Source organism: Ursus americanus, chromosome 24, assembly GCF_024610735.1.
Source record: "Ursus americanus isolate L20-20 chromosome 24, mUrsAme1.1.p, whole genome shotgun sequence".
Classification (NCBI taxonomy): domain Eukaryota; kingdom Metazoa; phylum Chordata; class Mammalia; order Carnivora; family Ursidae; genus Ursus; species Ursus americanus.
In genome coordinates this window covers 1,414,073-1,430,330 of record NC_142150.1, presented here as the reverse complement: position 1 = coordinate 1,430,330, position 16,258 = coordinate 1,414,073, and positions in this window count along the sequence as shown.

Below are 16,258 nucleotides of genomic sequence, written 5' to 3'. Positions count from 1 at the left end.
TGAAGTGCTGCCCATGCCTGACACGGCAGATTGAGTTGTAGAAATGCTCTTTGGAACTTCCAGACTGCCTGCCCTCCCCCGAGCTCCCGCACGATCGTCTCCTCGGTCTGCCCAGCCATCAGCTTGCCGGCTTTGAAACACTTTGCCGGCCACTGGGGATGTGTAAGTTTGCAAAACAAATCTCATCCAGTTAAACAGAGTTACCGTAGGACCCGGCCACCCCACCCCTAGATATACACCCAAGAGAACTGAAAATATGTCCACACAAAAACTTGCCCATGAATATTCACAGCAGCATTATTCACAACGGCCAAGAAGTGCAAAAAAAAAAAAAAAAGTCCATTAATTAATTCCTTGATAAGCAAAATGTGCTATACCCATAGTACTCGTTTCCTATGACTGCTGTAGCAAATTACCACAAACGACCAAAATAATACGAATTTCCTCTCTTACAGTTCTGGAGGTTGGAAGCCCGTAATTGGCTCACTGGCTAGAGGCAGAACTGGTTCTTCCCGAGGCTCTAAAAAGGAAGTGTCTTTCCTTGCCTTTTGCAGCTTCTAGTGGCCTGCGGTATTCCTTGCCTGGGGGCCCCTCCCTCCACCTCCAAAGTGCAACACTGTGATCTCAGCTTTTATCCTTATCATTATCAGAATCCAGGATAATCTTCCCATCTCAAATCCCAACTTAATCACATCTGCAAAGTCCCTTTTGCCATATAAGGTCACACTCTGAGGACGGTCCAGGATGGGTTTGGGAGTCATTGTTCAGCTGACTATACAACAGATTATCCAGGCACTGGAAAGAATGACACACTGTTGCGTGCTACAACTTGGACGAAACCCGAAACATCACACTAAGTGAAGAAAGTGACACAAGGGGCACCTGGGTGGCTCAGTCGGTGAAGTGTCTGACTCTTGATTTCGGTTCAGGTCATGTTCCTGAGTTTGAGACGGGCGCCGGGTCCTGCTCAGCCAAGCGTCTGCTTCTCTCCCTCTTCCCGTCCCCCCACCCTCTCTCGCACGCGTGCGCACTCTTGCACACTCGCTAAAATAAATCTTAAAAAAAAAAAGTGACACAAAAGGCCCCCAAATGTCTGATTTAATTTATATAAAATGTCCAGCATAACAAACCCCTAGATACAAAAGTAAGTTAATGATTGGCAGGGGTTGGAGAGAGGGGCGATGGGAAGTGACTGCTAATGGGTGCGGGGTTTCTTTTGGGGGGGGATAAAAATGTTCTGGAATCAGATAATGGCTGGTGATGGTGGCACAACTTTATGAATATACTAAAAACCACTAAACTGTACACTTTAAAAGGATGGATTTATGGGGTGCCTGGGTGGCTCAGTCCTTAAGTGTCTGCCTTCATCTCAGGGCGTTTTCCTGGAGTTCTGGGATCGAGCCCCACGTCAGGCTCTTCGCCTGGGAGCCTGCTTCTTTCTCTCCCACTCCTCCTGCTTGTGTTCCCTCTCTCACTGGCTGTCTCTCTCTCTGTCAAATGAATAAATAAAAATCTTTAAAAAAAATTAAAAAATAAAAGGATGGATTTATGACATGTGAATTATATCTCAGTAAAAACGAGTACATTAGAAGAAACTTCATCATGCATCAACATTACCTATAAATGATAAAAGTGAAAATATTCTTTTTTAAATCAAATTGTGGTCTGAATCACGTTTATGTAAATAAAGTGCTTTCCACCAAATTGCTCAGTGAAACTGTGTGCCCTGGGGAGAGAGTCTAGCATGGTGGTTGAGGGGGGACCCCGGAATCAGGCTGCCCGAGTTCAAGTCCTGGCTCTGCCCCTTCCTGGCTGTGTCACCGTCCCTTCCCCAAGTCTCAGGCTTCTCACCTGCAAAAGTGGGGATAATACGAGTACTTGTCCTCACACTTGGGAGGATTCAATGAAATAATCCGTGTAAAGCTCAGCGCATCGTGAGTGCTCAACCCGTGTAAGCTGCTACACTTGTCACCCTCATCTCTGCTCTGCATGACGTGGGGAGGAGTGGGATTCTGACACCCCTCGGGGGGTCCAAGCATCCTCTTTGAGTCTCAGATTGTCTGTGGGAATTGGAAGGCAACAGGAAGCTCCAAAGGGTTTAAAAAAAAAATGAGCTGGTTTGGGAACTTGGTATTCATGTATGCATTTACTCATTTACTTGCTCATTCCTTCTCTCCCTTTCACTTAGCAGACGTGACTGAGAGGCCCCGGATGTAGGTCGGGCACTGTGGCACTGCTGCAGATAGGCTCCCCTGGAACGCACTCTCGCTGGGGAAGACACACACATAAAAATCAGTGCACTAAGATAGACCTGGCACTGTGCTGGAAGATTCTACAGAACCCAGGGTGGGCAAGTGCCCGCAGTGAGTGGATGAGAGGACACAAAGGACGGAGCGGTTAATTCTAAGGTGGTGGGGAGGGGCAAGGGAAGACTTCGTAGAGGAAGTCTAGATCTGCCGCTGGGTATTCTCGAGGTTGTGCGGCAGATGTGCACGCGCGTGTGGGAGGGGCCGTAGGTGTCAGGACCGAAGACTAGAAGAGAGATAGGATAGAGTGCAGAAGTAAAGAAGTTCATTCATTCTGAGCCTTTGCCCAGAGATAGAGTGCTGCCTCAATTTTTCAGCAAGTGTTGGAAGTTCCTGCAGGTAGTAGCTTGGCCAGAAGTAAGCTATGTTAAGAGGAAGGCAACCAGAACACCTTAAACATGAGCTGCTTGGATTTGCTTTAAAGAAGGTCTCTCTGGGGGTGCCTGGGTGGCTCAGTCGGTTAAGCATCTGACTCTTGATTTTGGCTCAGGTCATGATCTCAGGGTTGTGGGATCAAGCCCCATGTTGGGCTCCACGCTGGGCAGGGAGCCTGCTTTAGATTTTCTCTCTTCCTCTGCCCCTTCCCACCTTCCCCCTCAAAAGTAGCCTCTCTCTCAAAAAGGAGGAGGGGGGGGAAGAAGGAGAAGGAGAAGAAGAAAGAAGTTCTCTCTGGCTGTGGTGTGGCAGAGAAAGACCACCGTGGTGAGAGAAGAGGCTGGAAGCCATGTTGGGAGACTGTCGTGCTAATTAAGCTTTGGGTGCTGGGGACCTGAACCCGGGCAGGGGTGGAGAGGGAACGTCCACCCCTGTCCCCACCAAACACCAGCCTCCATCTCTGCACAGATGGGCAGGCAAACACCCCGTCTCCCCCGAAGGCAGGCACTCTCGCACGGCACAGGGCACCTATGGCGGCTGTGAGGATTAACGTCATGTGTCAACTTGGCTGGGCTGCATCCGCCAGTGATTTCATCTAATACTAATCTAGGTGTGGCTGTGAAGGTATTTTGTCGCTGGGGGGCGGGCGGGGGGAGTTAACGTCTACAATCAGCTGACTTGAAGTAAAGGTGATTACCCCCTATAATGTGGGTGGACAGCATTCAATCAGCTGAAGGGCCCACAAGCAAAAGCAGGTTTCCTGGAGAAGAAATTTGGTTCTGTTTCTCTGGAGAAAACCGACTGATCCAGAGGTCATTACTGCTTCTTAGCAAGGCTGGAGAAACCAGACCTTCTCTGGAGTCCTACCTGGAAGTTGGCTGTGACTTGTGCTGGTCCCAGGTAAGAAAGGACTGTCGTTCACAGACCCCTGGTTGGAAGAGGCCTGAGGCACAGGCATTTCCTCTCCTCCCTCCCCCGCCCCACCACCGCTCCCTGTGGCCCAGCCCACCCACAGGCCAGCCCAGGTCAGGAGGAGGTCCAGCTCTGCGTCAGCAGCCTGGCTCCTGGTCTCTGGCTATCTCTGGCCTCCCCTGCCCTTTTTACCCCGGCCCCCAGGCTGGAGGTGCTACTTCAGTCTCTGTCTGGTATTTCAGAGGTTCTAGACTCAAGTAAAGCATTGCTCCTCTTACCCTCCCTTTTGGCAGACCCCAAGAGTCACAGCCCTGGTTGCCAAGATCTGTGACTGGGGTCCTGCTACCTTCTCGTAGGCACCCCTAGCCCTGGGCTCCCCACTCAGTGTCCACTGCCTACCCCATCACCAACCACTTGGCCATCTGTGAGTCCATCTGGTCCTGGGCCTTGGACTTGGCCACCCCTAGGCTGGTGTGACTGAGCCCCGGGCTGGGCCGTGAGGTCATAGCTCCTGCCAAAGCCCGCTGACATGGGCACAGTCAGCACAGAGGCCATCTGCTGGGGGTCCGGAAGGCTCAGCTGGCCCGGCCTCTGCCGTGGAGTCCTGCCACCCCAGCTCCGTGCTCAGCTGTCTCTGCAGGCAGGAATGTGGGAGGGGGTGCAGATCAAGCAGGGGCAGCAGCTCCCCCTTAGCTGCAGAGAGAAGCTGGGGGCAGGAGAGGGGGTGCTGCTATAACCACCCACTTTCCTGTCCCCGCCACAGTGTGGCATTTCGGGGCCAAAGGAAATCTGCACCCCAGATGATTCTGGCTGGGTGTAGAGACATGGGCAGGATCAGGCAGCCCATCGGTACGTCCTTAGTCAAAATTAACATGAGCAAGACTCCAGAGCTGTTTTTCAATGCCCAGCCCCCCACTCCCCCTTCCCCAGGTTCTGATTGATTGATCTGAAGCAGAGTCTGGGCCTGAGTATTTTTAAAGCTCTTCAGGTGATTATAACGTAGAGGCAGGGCCGAGAACTCGTGCTCTGTGGCTTTGCTCGTCCAAGTGTGGTCCGTAGAGGCAGGGCCGAGAACTCGTGCTCTGTGGCTTTGCTCGTCCAAGTGTGGTCCGTGGGCTGGCAAAACTGACATCTCCTGGGAGCTTGCTGGAAACACAGACTCCCGGGCCCCACCGGCTAGATCCGAATCGGTTTTCTACGATCCCCAGGGGATTCAGAGGCACATTAAATCTGGGCAGCACTGTGGGAAATAAAACCAGCCTTCACCCAAGGAGGACTGCTTTAGGCCACTTCTGGCTGCCGCTCAAGGACCATAGCGCTGGGTCCCACCAAGCAGGGCCCAGAGCGGGGAGTCCAAATGACCAAAGGTGAAGCACACTGAACCCTTGGTCCCACCCACCACTGTCAGCCAGGCCACAGACCCACTAGCTCACAAATAATTCTTCAGACTAGAACGACTCCCAGTATCCAAATGCACATTTCTAAAGCCGCTGTCATGTTGGCCTTGGACTAAACATCTGCCCTTAACTGGACACTTAGTAAATGACAAGTACTTTACAAATACTGATGGGTGTCGTCATGGCCCCTAATAAGTTTCATTAGCCCCGTTTTACACATGCAGACACAGGACCTCGGGCTGAAGCTGAGAGCCCAAGCTCCCACGGCTGGGGGGCAGCAGGGCTGTGAGGGACACCCCACATGTCTGATTCCAGAACTCAGGACCTGTTCACGGTGCTCTGTATTGTGCTTGCTTCATAAATAAAAACGCGATGGAACTTCAAACACCAGACTCAGAAATTCCGATGGTCTCAGGAAAAAAAAAAAAAGTATATATATTGTGATTCTCTGAGACCAGTAACCAGAGGGGGGAGGATTTTACATAAGCAAAAAGTGCCTTTGGGAGTACGGGCCCGATGCAGTCACATAAGGATTATTCCTCCCGCCTGGGCCCTTAACTATATTTTTATTAGGATGCTTTACATATTCTTTAGCTTCTTTAAAATGCTAAACTGACTCTGAGTCCGCAAATGTGCCAAAAATCTTAGCAGTACATTTATAGGAAGTGAAAGCCCCCCACGAAAGAACTCCCAGAGGCCTGAATTAGCGGTTTGTATGTAAGCAGGTGAGGACCCACATCTCTCCCAGGAATGCCATGGGCATCAAATTCAAACCAAACTAAATTTATGAAGGGAATTCGGGCTGGAAGCCTCATCCAGTGACCTGAATAGTCATGATCACATGCTGCTTTAAGATCTGTGCCAGGCTCTAGAGAGTTCCGTGGTTCTGCTGTGGCCAGGGTCAGAGGTCAGCCAGTGATGGGGATCAGAGTCCACATCCGGGATTTGAACTCAGTCAGTGACTGAATCTTCAGCTGGGGATAGAACCTGTGTATGAGATGAGGTTTAGTAAATTATTTCCTCTCTCCAAACTCAGCGATTTGCAGGGTCGCAAGGTCTCCCATTATTGGTTTCTTGTTGTATGGTGTCCATAATTTACTTCCAAATACTTCAGCATAGAGAGGAACTCAATTTTCCAAGCCGTTGCCCTAATTGAGTGTCCACAGACCAGGGGTCATCAGCTAACACGCACACTCAAGAAGCAGCCCACCCGGCAGGGCAAGAGCTTCCCTTTGTATTTCAATCAACCGCTGAGACTGAAAATTAGCATACTGCATGTCAGAAATGAGTTTTATTGGAGAAAATAGTAGCCTGTTGACCAGCAAGATGAATATCCGAAATGAGTTTACACTGGTGGAATGATAGGGGTTCAGGTATGAGGTCCGGCTGAAAACAGTGTGGCCACAATACTCAGCTTTGCATGACAAGGACAGAAGAATCCAGGGAAGCCAGTGCCCTGCAGCCCCGAGGTGTGGTTCTGGGCTTCGGGCTTTCTTGCTCTCTGACGTGGACCAGAAGCAGGAGATTGCAGGTCTGCGCTTTTGTGGTGTCTGCGTGGTCGTCCTTCCGTGCGAGGTGAGGTTGGATGTAACCGGTTGGGGAGCGGGACTTGGCCGAGCGAACAGCACCTGCTGCGGGAACTGCTTTACTGCCTGCTTGGCGAGTGGATGCACGTCCCGCCTGCGCGCAGACGTGGGCCTGAAGCCTGCTTTCCTCCAGCATGGGAGTGAGACCGGGGGGGGGGGGGCTGCTAGCTCTCCCCACCCCACGCTTCTTCGGCAGCTTCGCAGGATTGCTTGTGACCTACTCCCCAATTCCCGAGTCTTTCTGCAGGAGGCAAAACCTCCAGGTATCTTTGTCCTTCATCAAATTCATCATCCTTGCATCTAATTTGTTTTTAATTTTTTTCCTTGGGAGCGAGAGCTGGATCAGCCACTGACAGGATTTCAGAACAGCTCCTGGCGAGGGGTAATCTGACGAGAAGTGATTATGGTCTCATCGGCCAAGTAATTTATTGCCAACCAAATTCTTGTTGCCAGATGAATAAAGTCCCTGTTAATTCTACCCACTCAGGGTCCTAAACAACTTCTCAGAGCCACTGGTAAGAATCAAAGAGCCTTCGAGACAAGTGCCGGGGACAGAGTCTGCTCCACAGAGACCATAGCAAAGGGGGTACAGCGTCTCAGACACACAGGCTGACCTCTGCTTGCCCACCTCATGTCATTCCATCCCGAGAACACTGGGAGGTCAAAGCTGAAGGGGCCCTCAGAATCATCCCGCCCAACCCTCTCATCAGAGGAGGAGACGGCCCAGAGAGGTTTTGTGACTAACCCACAGTCACACAGTAAAGCTAGAAGGGGGGTTGTGGCTATTGCCGAAGTGTTCCTCTATTCAATTCAATAAACATTGTCAAGGGCCCTGGGAGGAACCAAATTCCCTGCAGGTGGTGCGCTCCCATAGATGCGAATAAGTCTGACGAAAGGCAGAAGGCGGATACATAGTGCTGTGAGTCATGCAGGAAGCTGGGCTTTCTTTGGCGCTGGAAGTAGCCTGGAAGCTTCATGTGGGACGCAGCCTCTCTGAGCTTGACCTTGAGAGATGAGCAGGGTCTTTAGAGAAGGGAAGAGGGATAGAGGGGCCCTGATGTCAGCCGCTGGAGCCCTCTGGGCTGCACAGAGCAGGTCAGCAGGAGGCGCACTCTGCTGGGCTCCGGTGGAATGTCCAGAGGCCCCAACGGGTTCCCCCGATGGGACCTCGCATGGGAGGAAGTACTCCGACTCCGTCTCTGGGTCTGGCTGCCCTATGAGGGGGGCTGATGTCAGGCTCGCCTCTTTTCCTGGGGGTCCTTCTCTCCTGCCTCCATCTCCTCTCCAGCCTCAGGGGCTCCCCTAGAGTCCCAGAGTCTCTGGGCCACCAGCTGGTTCTCCTTGGAGAAGTGAGTCTCTCTCGTGCAGCAGCTCTCAGCACCGCCCAGCTCTGAATCCCGCCTCGCCACTCACCAGCCCTGTGACTTGGGCAAATCGCTCCACCTGTCTCTGCCTCAGTTTCCTCCGTGGGAAAATGATATTAATAATAATGGTGTTTATCTTGTTGTGAGGATGAAACGTGTTAATAGGTACAAAGAATAGCACCTGGCACATAGTACACATAGTGGCAGTATTTAACCATCATTAGCTTTAACCCTGATCCAGATTCTAGCAGATTCCTCCCATCAGGTTACTCAGCATCCCTTTGTGCCCTCGGGAGAGCTGCTCAACGTCTCTGTGCCCACAACAGGGCTGGCCCTCAAGACAACTGGCATTGTTCCTGAGCTTGTCTCATCTTTCAGCCATCCTTGGACCCCCTCTAATTTCCTCTCTACCCTCAACACTTCCTCCCTGCGAACCCCCTTCCCCGTACCCACACCTTGTGGACAGGCTCCCCCAAGAGTCCGTGTGAGGACTCTGTCCTTGTGTTCAAAAGCTGTCCTTCACAATAGTGGTCAAATGTTAGTACAGAAAGAGTTGGTGGTCCCCTTTAAGAGCCCAGTTTTGAATTAAAAAGAAAGCTTTCCAGTGAGAAGCAGCTTTGAATGAGCTTCCTAGCAGCAGCAAGGGGATTATCAGCAGAAAACCATCCCCAAAGCCAAAGTCTGGTCTGGGCTGAGTGGCAGATTTGGGCCCTGGTAGCTGCTACTGCCACGTTGTGCAGAAGACACCACAGTGCAATAAGGAGGAGCTTTGTGGCGCGCTATTCTCGGGCACTCGGGAATAACAGAGGCGACCTGCCCTGCCGGTGCGCACCTGACCCGGGCCTGTTAGAGCCATGATCTTTGGGTGCCTCAGAATCACCTTCGGGAAGTGGAAGCACCAAGAAAGGAGCAGTCCTTGGAGCTCTTAAATGCGTCTGGCCACGGCTGTTGCCCGCGTGCGGAGCCAGCTTTGCCTGATGGGGAGTATAAAATTCTGCTTTGGACTTGCCTCGGCCGCTCGCATCGATGGGCCGATGCGTGTTGCGGGGTGCAGGTGTGAGAGGGGCGGAAGTGTCCGGTGCCCGTAGGGCCTCGGCAAATGCTTGGTGAATGGATTTCCCCAACGTTGATGATCCAGTCATTTCCAGTCACGACCATTCAGGGCCCCTTCAGGGTTGCTGGTGGGTGTGATTTGTTCCAGGCCTAAGCCACCTACGTACCCCCCTCCAGCAGGGAAGGAAGGGGCGTTCTTCAGAAAATGTTATCTCAAGCTGTTCAAGTGGAGGTAGTCGAAGCTTAAACAGCTCAGAAACCCAAGGTGAGGAACCGATGGCAGTATCTTGCAAGGGCAGGTTTCCCGGGAGTGTTCAGGAATTCCTACGTATGACAGGACAGGAAAACCCCAAAGACAGCCAACTCTTATCCCCACACCATCAGGAAAAGCCTCACGTTTTATGGAGATTCAACTAACCCCTACCCCCACCACACACACACACACACACGTTATCTCATGGCCAAGTCCTTCCAAGCCACTCAGTTCAGTTGCCCCTAAAGGGAAAAGATTATTCTAACATGGAACCCCATCTTTGGCCTGGACCATTGTCACCAGCCTCCTGCCCAGGTTACCTGTCTCTGGTCCTTTATCCAATCATCTTCCACACTGTCCCCAGAAATGTGCTTCTAAATCACAGATCAAGTCAGGTCAGTCTCCTTTTATACCCCCAACAGTTCCCGATTGTCTTCAAGGTAGAATAAAGATTCCTCAACCTGGCAAGCAAAGCCCTTCAAAACTGGTTTCCATTCAGGCCTGAAACGTAGCTAGCGCTCGCCATACCAGCCATACCAGCAGTCACAGCACCGACATACTGCCGCTCCTCCCATGACTGTTCACCGTGCACCCGCCAACCCCTTGCCCACCTGTCTCCTGGCTACAGCCCTGGGGGAAGAGACGCCGCCTCTGAGGACACTGGGCCCTGGCTCCCCAGCAGGCGTATGCGGGGCTGAGACCCCTGACGTGGCCCAGCGTTCCCTGTAGGCGCCCTAGCATGGACAGTTTGGGGAACCACCCTGGCTGTTAAATGCAATATTTTGAATGTTACTCCTGACTCTGTCAACGGTACTGGATTTTTCACCGTTCCCTTGTTTGCTATCTGTTGAATGGATTAAAGAGCATCTGAAGAAACAAAGCAATGAATGATACGGGACCTAGTGACCTAGCGTCTGTGAACTTGTCTGCCTCATTGTGAAGGAGGGAAGCCTGTGGGGTATATGGATAAACGAAGAAGGTGCCATCCACACTGACTACAGAGATGGCATTCAGTGCCAGAGATGGTCACTGGGCACGGTCTTTCATAGGTGGCTTAGATCCAGGCCAAGTGATGAGCCATTCGAGTTCAGAAAGTCGACTTTGTCAGTGCACCCCCAAACCACCAGTCTTTCAGGGCAAACACACAGTCCAGCTCCAAAGACGCTGGTGCAAAGTGAGAATGCCAACCTAACTACTTATAAAGGTGACTGGAGTGCTACTATCCCTTGTCCAGGTGTTTCGGTTGATACCCTTGCAGAAATTCTAACTCAAAATGACTTTAAACACAAAAGAAATTGATTGGCTTTCAAGGCTGAAAGTCCCGGACCTAAGTCCAGCTTCAGGTACTGCTGGATTCAGGGCTCAACGGTATCACTGGGACTCCATTTCTTCCATTTTGGGGATGTCTTCCACCACACCGACTTCCATTTTGGGCCTCGCATGGTTGTAAGCCAGCTTCCTGCCCTCCAGGACCCCATCCTCTCAGCTTCCAGTCGAGCTGGCAAGAGTGAAGATTCTCTTCTGGAAGCCCCAGTAAGCATCTCACTGTATCACTTGGGTGCTAATTAGTCATGTAGCCATCCCTGAACTCACCCCTGTGGCCAAGGGAGGAACACTACTTCTGATTGCCTGAAGCCTAGATCACCTAGGGATCTGGGGATGGTTCATCCCTATGCCAAGCGTTGGCAGATGTAAAAGAGGAAATAGGATATGAGTGTCACCATGCTTGGTGGCAAACCCAGCTGATGCCCATCACATCAGGGTACTCCTTTAGAGCATTGAGGAGACCAAAACATTCTTCAGAGGCTTGCTTGGTGTGTCTAAATAAGGCAAGAGGAATATAAGGAAGCAGGGAGAATTGTTTCCATCGAGATCCAGGAATTGTCCTCACCCCAAAGCAGACCTGTCTCTAGGACAGAGCTGGGGCTGGACTACACTGCTCTTCTCTGAAGCCCAGTTTCTGCACGGGACTCCTCCTCCTGCTGGTACATTCTATCTTTATCCAGATGGGTTAACATCACTGATCCCCTCCCAAAGCTGTAGGGGAGTCACCATGCCCAGCCTCACCCATCCCACACAGGTACAGGTGTTCCTCGCTTCAATTCATCCATGTTGATTTATAAATAAAAGGCATCCCCACAGTCCCTTCTACTTTTCTTAGCACTGTCCTGCCTCGGCTCTGTCCGGCAGCCCCAGGGAAATCGCAGCAGGCAGAGACATCCATGCTTATTTCCTAGGTGATGGGATGAAAGAAACGAGAGGACAAGCAACACGCCCGAGTCCACACAGCTAGAGGGAGGCAAGCTCCAGGCTCCCGTGATGAACCCACCGTCCGCTCTTGTTACGGAAATGAAGCTGCTTGTGGAGGTCCGTGCGCAGGTAATGATCCGCTCTCTCTTCACCTCACCTCCGAAATGGAAGACTAGTCTCATCGTGGAGCCAGAGACACTTCCCTCTTAGCCACTCCAGGCAATTTCCTAATACTTTCTCCTATCCTTGGCCCCTAAGCCAACCTCAGAGGCACTGCCCTTGTCATTAACGGGCTGGAGGGATAATTCCTCTTGGTTGTGGGGTGGGACGGGGTGGGGGGAGTAGCTGTGTGATGATCCGTGGCCGAAGACTGACACAGCTCCTATCCAGATGCAGTCAGTGCTTAGATAAGTCTGGACGAATGGCAAACAACATTTGGACCGACAGGTGCCATTTATTAACGTGCTCTAGATCAATGGCTCCCAAAATTAAAGCATTCTATATCTGTCACTTGTCCCCACTCGGGCGGGGTAGAGGTGCCAGCTACAGACTGGCGTGAGGATGGGGCTGTGGAGGAGGGGAGACTGTCAGCCCTAGCAGGTGTGACATTTCCCACCAGAGCCACAAGCAACGATCCCCAAACCACAGGGGCTCCAGAAGCTTCCCAGTAAGTCAGAGGATTGGGAGATGGAAGTCCAGACACTAACATTCTATAGCTGGAGAGCAGAGGGGACATTCTCTGAGTTTTCCAGAAGATCGAGCACTATCCCGGGCATGGACATAGGCCTGAAACACCCAGGCTTCCCTGCCTCACATGGAGAAAACCAGCCCACAATGGGGAAAGCCTGTTTCCTGCTTTCCGGCATCCTTTGGGATCTGTGGGCATGGCCGATGCTGGGCTGACCCATCCCATATCCTTCCAGCCCCCCACGTTCACTGGCAGTTGTGAAGACAGTCCTTACCCCGAGCGCCCAGTCTCGTCTCTACCAGGCTGGCTTCTCTGAGTGGCCAGGCACAACTGTGAAGTGCAGGGAAGCTCATGCCGGGGGCTGGGGATGGCAGAGGGTGGATAAGAGCCCCGCCTCCCCATCCTTCACTGGCACAGCTCTGAGGCAAGGGCCACATGGTTTTCAGAAGGGCCCCAGGGGAACGCCCACAATGGGGACTCGTGCATTAGCGCTGGCTTCACTGGCCCCTCGCCCTCCGTACCTGGCTTCCCCATTTCCTCCTCTGTGTGTGCTGTGTACCAGCCTCTCTTCCTCGGAGCCTCCCTAGGGTCACGGCGCTTTGCAGAGGGCGCAGAAAGGCCCACACCAGCCTCTTGGTTCCACCCTGATTGACTACAAATCCCAGAGCGCTGCAGGCCCCTCTCCTGCCCTCACTCCCGCCTTTGCCCTGGGCTGACCAGCTGGCAGCCCAGCGCAGCTGGGGGTTTTCTCTAGATCTTCCTGGTCCTGGCATCTGTGCAGACACGGGCCAAATCATGTGGCAGAAAACACTAGAAGCGTGCTTGGCTTCTAGAAACAGCATCAGCTGTGGGGCTTTGGGGAAGACACACAGCCTCTCCAAACCTCAGTTTCCCCATGTCGATAATTAGGAAAGTCTCCACACCCACCTCAAACGGTTGTGGCTCCAAACGGGGAAAGAGATGTGAAACTCTACGAACTCCGACTCTTTCCACGGCTGATGTGCAGCTCCTTCTCGGCAGAACAGCCCTGTTATTTGTGGCTGGTGTTTGTTCTGATTGGCTGGAGCTGTGCTTTCCCTATTATTAAGTATTTCAGATAACACTCCTGATGAACCCCCCGGCTGCGTGTACGTAGCTTCTGCTCGGCAGTAGCTGGCCACGCTCCCTGAAGAGCAGAACCCCGGCCTGTCTCTAAGGAGAGTCCCCAGCAGGGCCACGCTCCTCTGAGCTCGCCCCTCGCCCGACTGTGCCAAGAAAGAATATGGTGAGTACCAGACGTGCAGGCATCCCCCGCACAGACCGATCCCATTTCAAACATGCAGACACAGAGCACATTGTGCAAGAACGGCACAAGGCGGGCTTTGAGGCCCAGCCCGTTGCTGAGGAGTCCGGTCACTCATCCAGCTTAATGAAGCTTGTTTACAGGGCGACGTGCTCTCCTTCACCCGTCCACGTGAAGGCCCTGGCCAGAACTCGGTTAATGAATCAGAGGGCTGGGTGAGCGGGTGCTCTCTTGCTGGTGGAGAAAGGTTGATTCAAGCCCTGAATAATCCTGGGAGGCTGGGGAGGGCAACCTGGGGACAGGCCAGCGGGTGCGGAGTTGGGCATAGGAGGGAATGTAGCAACACTCCCTCATGTGGCTGATACTCAAAATGAGGTAGGAAGATGAGCAAAGGCCTTAATTAACATCTGTTTGCATACTCATTGTCAACTCTGAGTTATTTAAACTAGACTCACCTATCACAGAAATCTAGACGGTGACTCGCAGAAAAAATGGTAGGACTTCTCCGTCCTGAGTCTTGCTTTGGAATAGGGACGACTGCCAGTTGGCCCTGTGTGATACTCATTATTTAAGGTACAGTCCGGCTTAATTAAACTCACCGATGAGTATAAGCACCCCCTCTCCCACCCCACTCCTGGTACAGGGAGTCAGTGTTAGAGCCAAGAACCAAGCTTCGTCTCACAGCAAAGCCCACGCCCTTTCCCCTGAGCCACTGCCTTGTTGTGGCTGGGATGGTCCAGAATCCATCAGTCTGTGTCTCATGGGGTAGAGTGAACTCTGGTTGAATTCTGCTGTTCTGGGTGGATCAAACAATCTGGTCAACACTTTGGGGGAGCACTGCTGGAGGAGCTCAGACACAGAGTCACGGGCTACAGGGAATCACAAGGGTCCCAGAGTCCTGGAGATGGAGCCCAGTTTCTGGGGAAGCCGCACTGGGACAGAATCCAGCCATGTCTGCTGGAATTCAGGATAAGATTCTATAGTGGCTGGATGACTGGGGTGGGCCCTAAATGCAACAGCCAGTGTCCTTAGAAGAGAAGGAGAGCTGAGACCCACAGAGAAGGCGGTGTGATGGCAGAGACAGAGATTGAAGCCGTGTTGTCACAAGCCACGGGATGCCAAGGACTGCTGGCAGCCACCGGAAGCGAGGACAGAGACATCTATCTCCCTTAGAGCTTCCAGAAGGAACCAACCCTGCCAATGTCTTGATTTTGGACTTCAGGCCTCCAGGACTGTGAGAGAATTATCGCTGTGGTCTTAAGCCAGCCAGTTTGTGGCAATTTCTTACAGCAGCCCGAGCAAACTAACACAGGCTCCATTCATGCTAAGACTAAGGGACAAACCAGGAAGTGCCAGCCATCCAGTGACTACAGGCTGAGGCTGGGCCTGGGCCTGGGGAGAGCCAGAGTCTCTCCCCAGGATGCAGAAGCCCCCAGACTCCTCCCTCGACCTGAGGCACTGGCTGAGGCTTCATGCCTTCCTGGTCCCCATTCAAGTGCATTCAAGGTCTGGATGACGCCCGTAGGAATGGCTGAAACCAACACAAGAAACAAGGTGCTGGGGAGGATGTGGAGAAAGGGGAACCCTCTTACACTGTTGGTGGGAATGCAAACTGGTGCAGCCACTTTGGACGACAGTGTGGAGGTTCCTCAGAAAGTTAAAAATAGAGCTGCCCTACGACCCAGCCATTGCACTACTGGGTATTTACCCAAAGAATACAAAAATACTAATTTAAAGGGGCACATGTGATGAGGGAACAGAAGGCAAGCTGAGGACAAAGCAGAAACTGACACCCCGTAACCCTCCCCCTCACCATGGGGTGTAGGTGACATTCCTCAGGCACTCCTGGCTGCCCTAAAGGACAAAGAAATAGTTAACCTATAGACACCACAATCCTGCAAGACTTAAGTCTCCCTCAGTTTCCCAATGTCTTAGCAGTTTACAAGAATCAAGCATTTCTATCAATAACCTAGCTTCCCGAAGGGAATGTAGATACAATTAAATGTCTTTATAATCTGCAGGCTCCAGGAAGCCCCCAACCATCTTAGTGTTAATGACCTGCTAGAGGGAAAAACAACCTTAACTTGACAATGGCAGGGCCTCTAGTATCTTGTGAGTCTTCTTTAACATATGAAAGTACTTTCTCAACCTCCCTTCTTCCTTACCTCTCCCAACCCCATAGTATATAATCAGCCACCCCTCACAACCCCGGGGCAGCAGCTCTCTCTGCCCACGGGTCCTGTCCCTGTGCTTTAATAAACCACCAATTTTGCACCAAAGACGCCTCAAGAATTCTTTCTTGGTCGTCGGCTCCGGACTCCACCCCACTGAACCTCACCTATAGTCCCCAACCTCATCACATGCACCCCAATGTTTATAGCAGCATTATTTACAGTAGCCAAATTATGGAAAGAGCCCAAATGCCCATCAGCTGATGACTGGATAAAGAAGATGTGATATGTATGTATTTATATAATAGAACACCACTCAGCCGTCAAACAGAATGGAGTCTTCCCAATTGCAATAACGTGGGTGGAGCTAGAGAGTGTTCTGCTAAGTGAAATAAGTCAGTCGGAGAAAGACAAATACCATGATTTCACTCATATGTGGAATTTTTTTTAAAGATTTATTTATTTATTTATTTATTTATTTATTTATTTATTTATTAGCGAGAGAAGAGCAAGCAGGGGGAGGTGCTGAGGGGGAAGGAGAGAGAGAAGCAGACTAGCACAGAGCCAGACGCAGGGCTCAACGCCAGGACTCTGAGATCACAACCCAGCCGAAACCAAGAG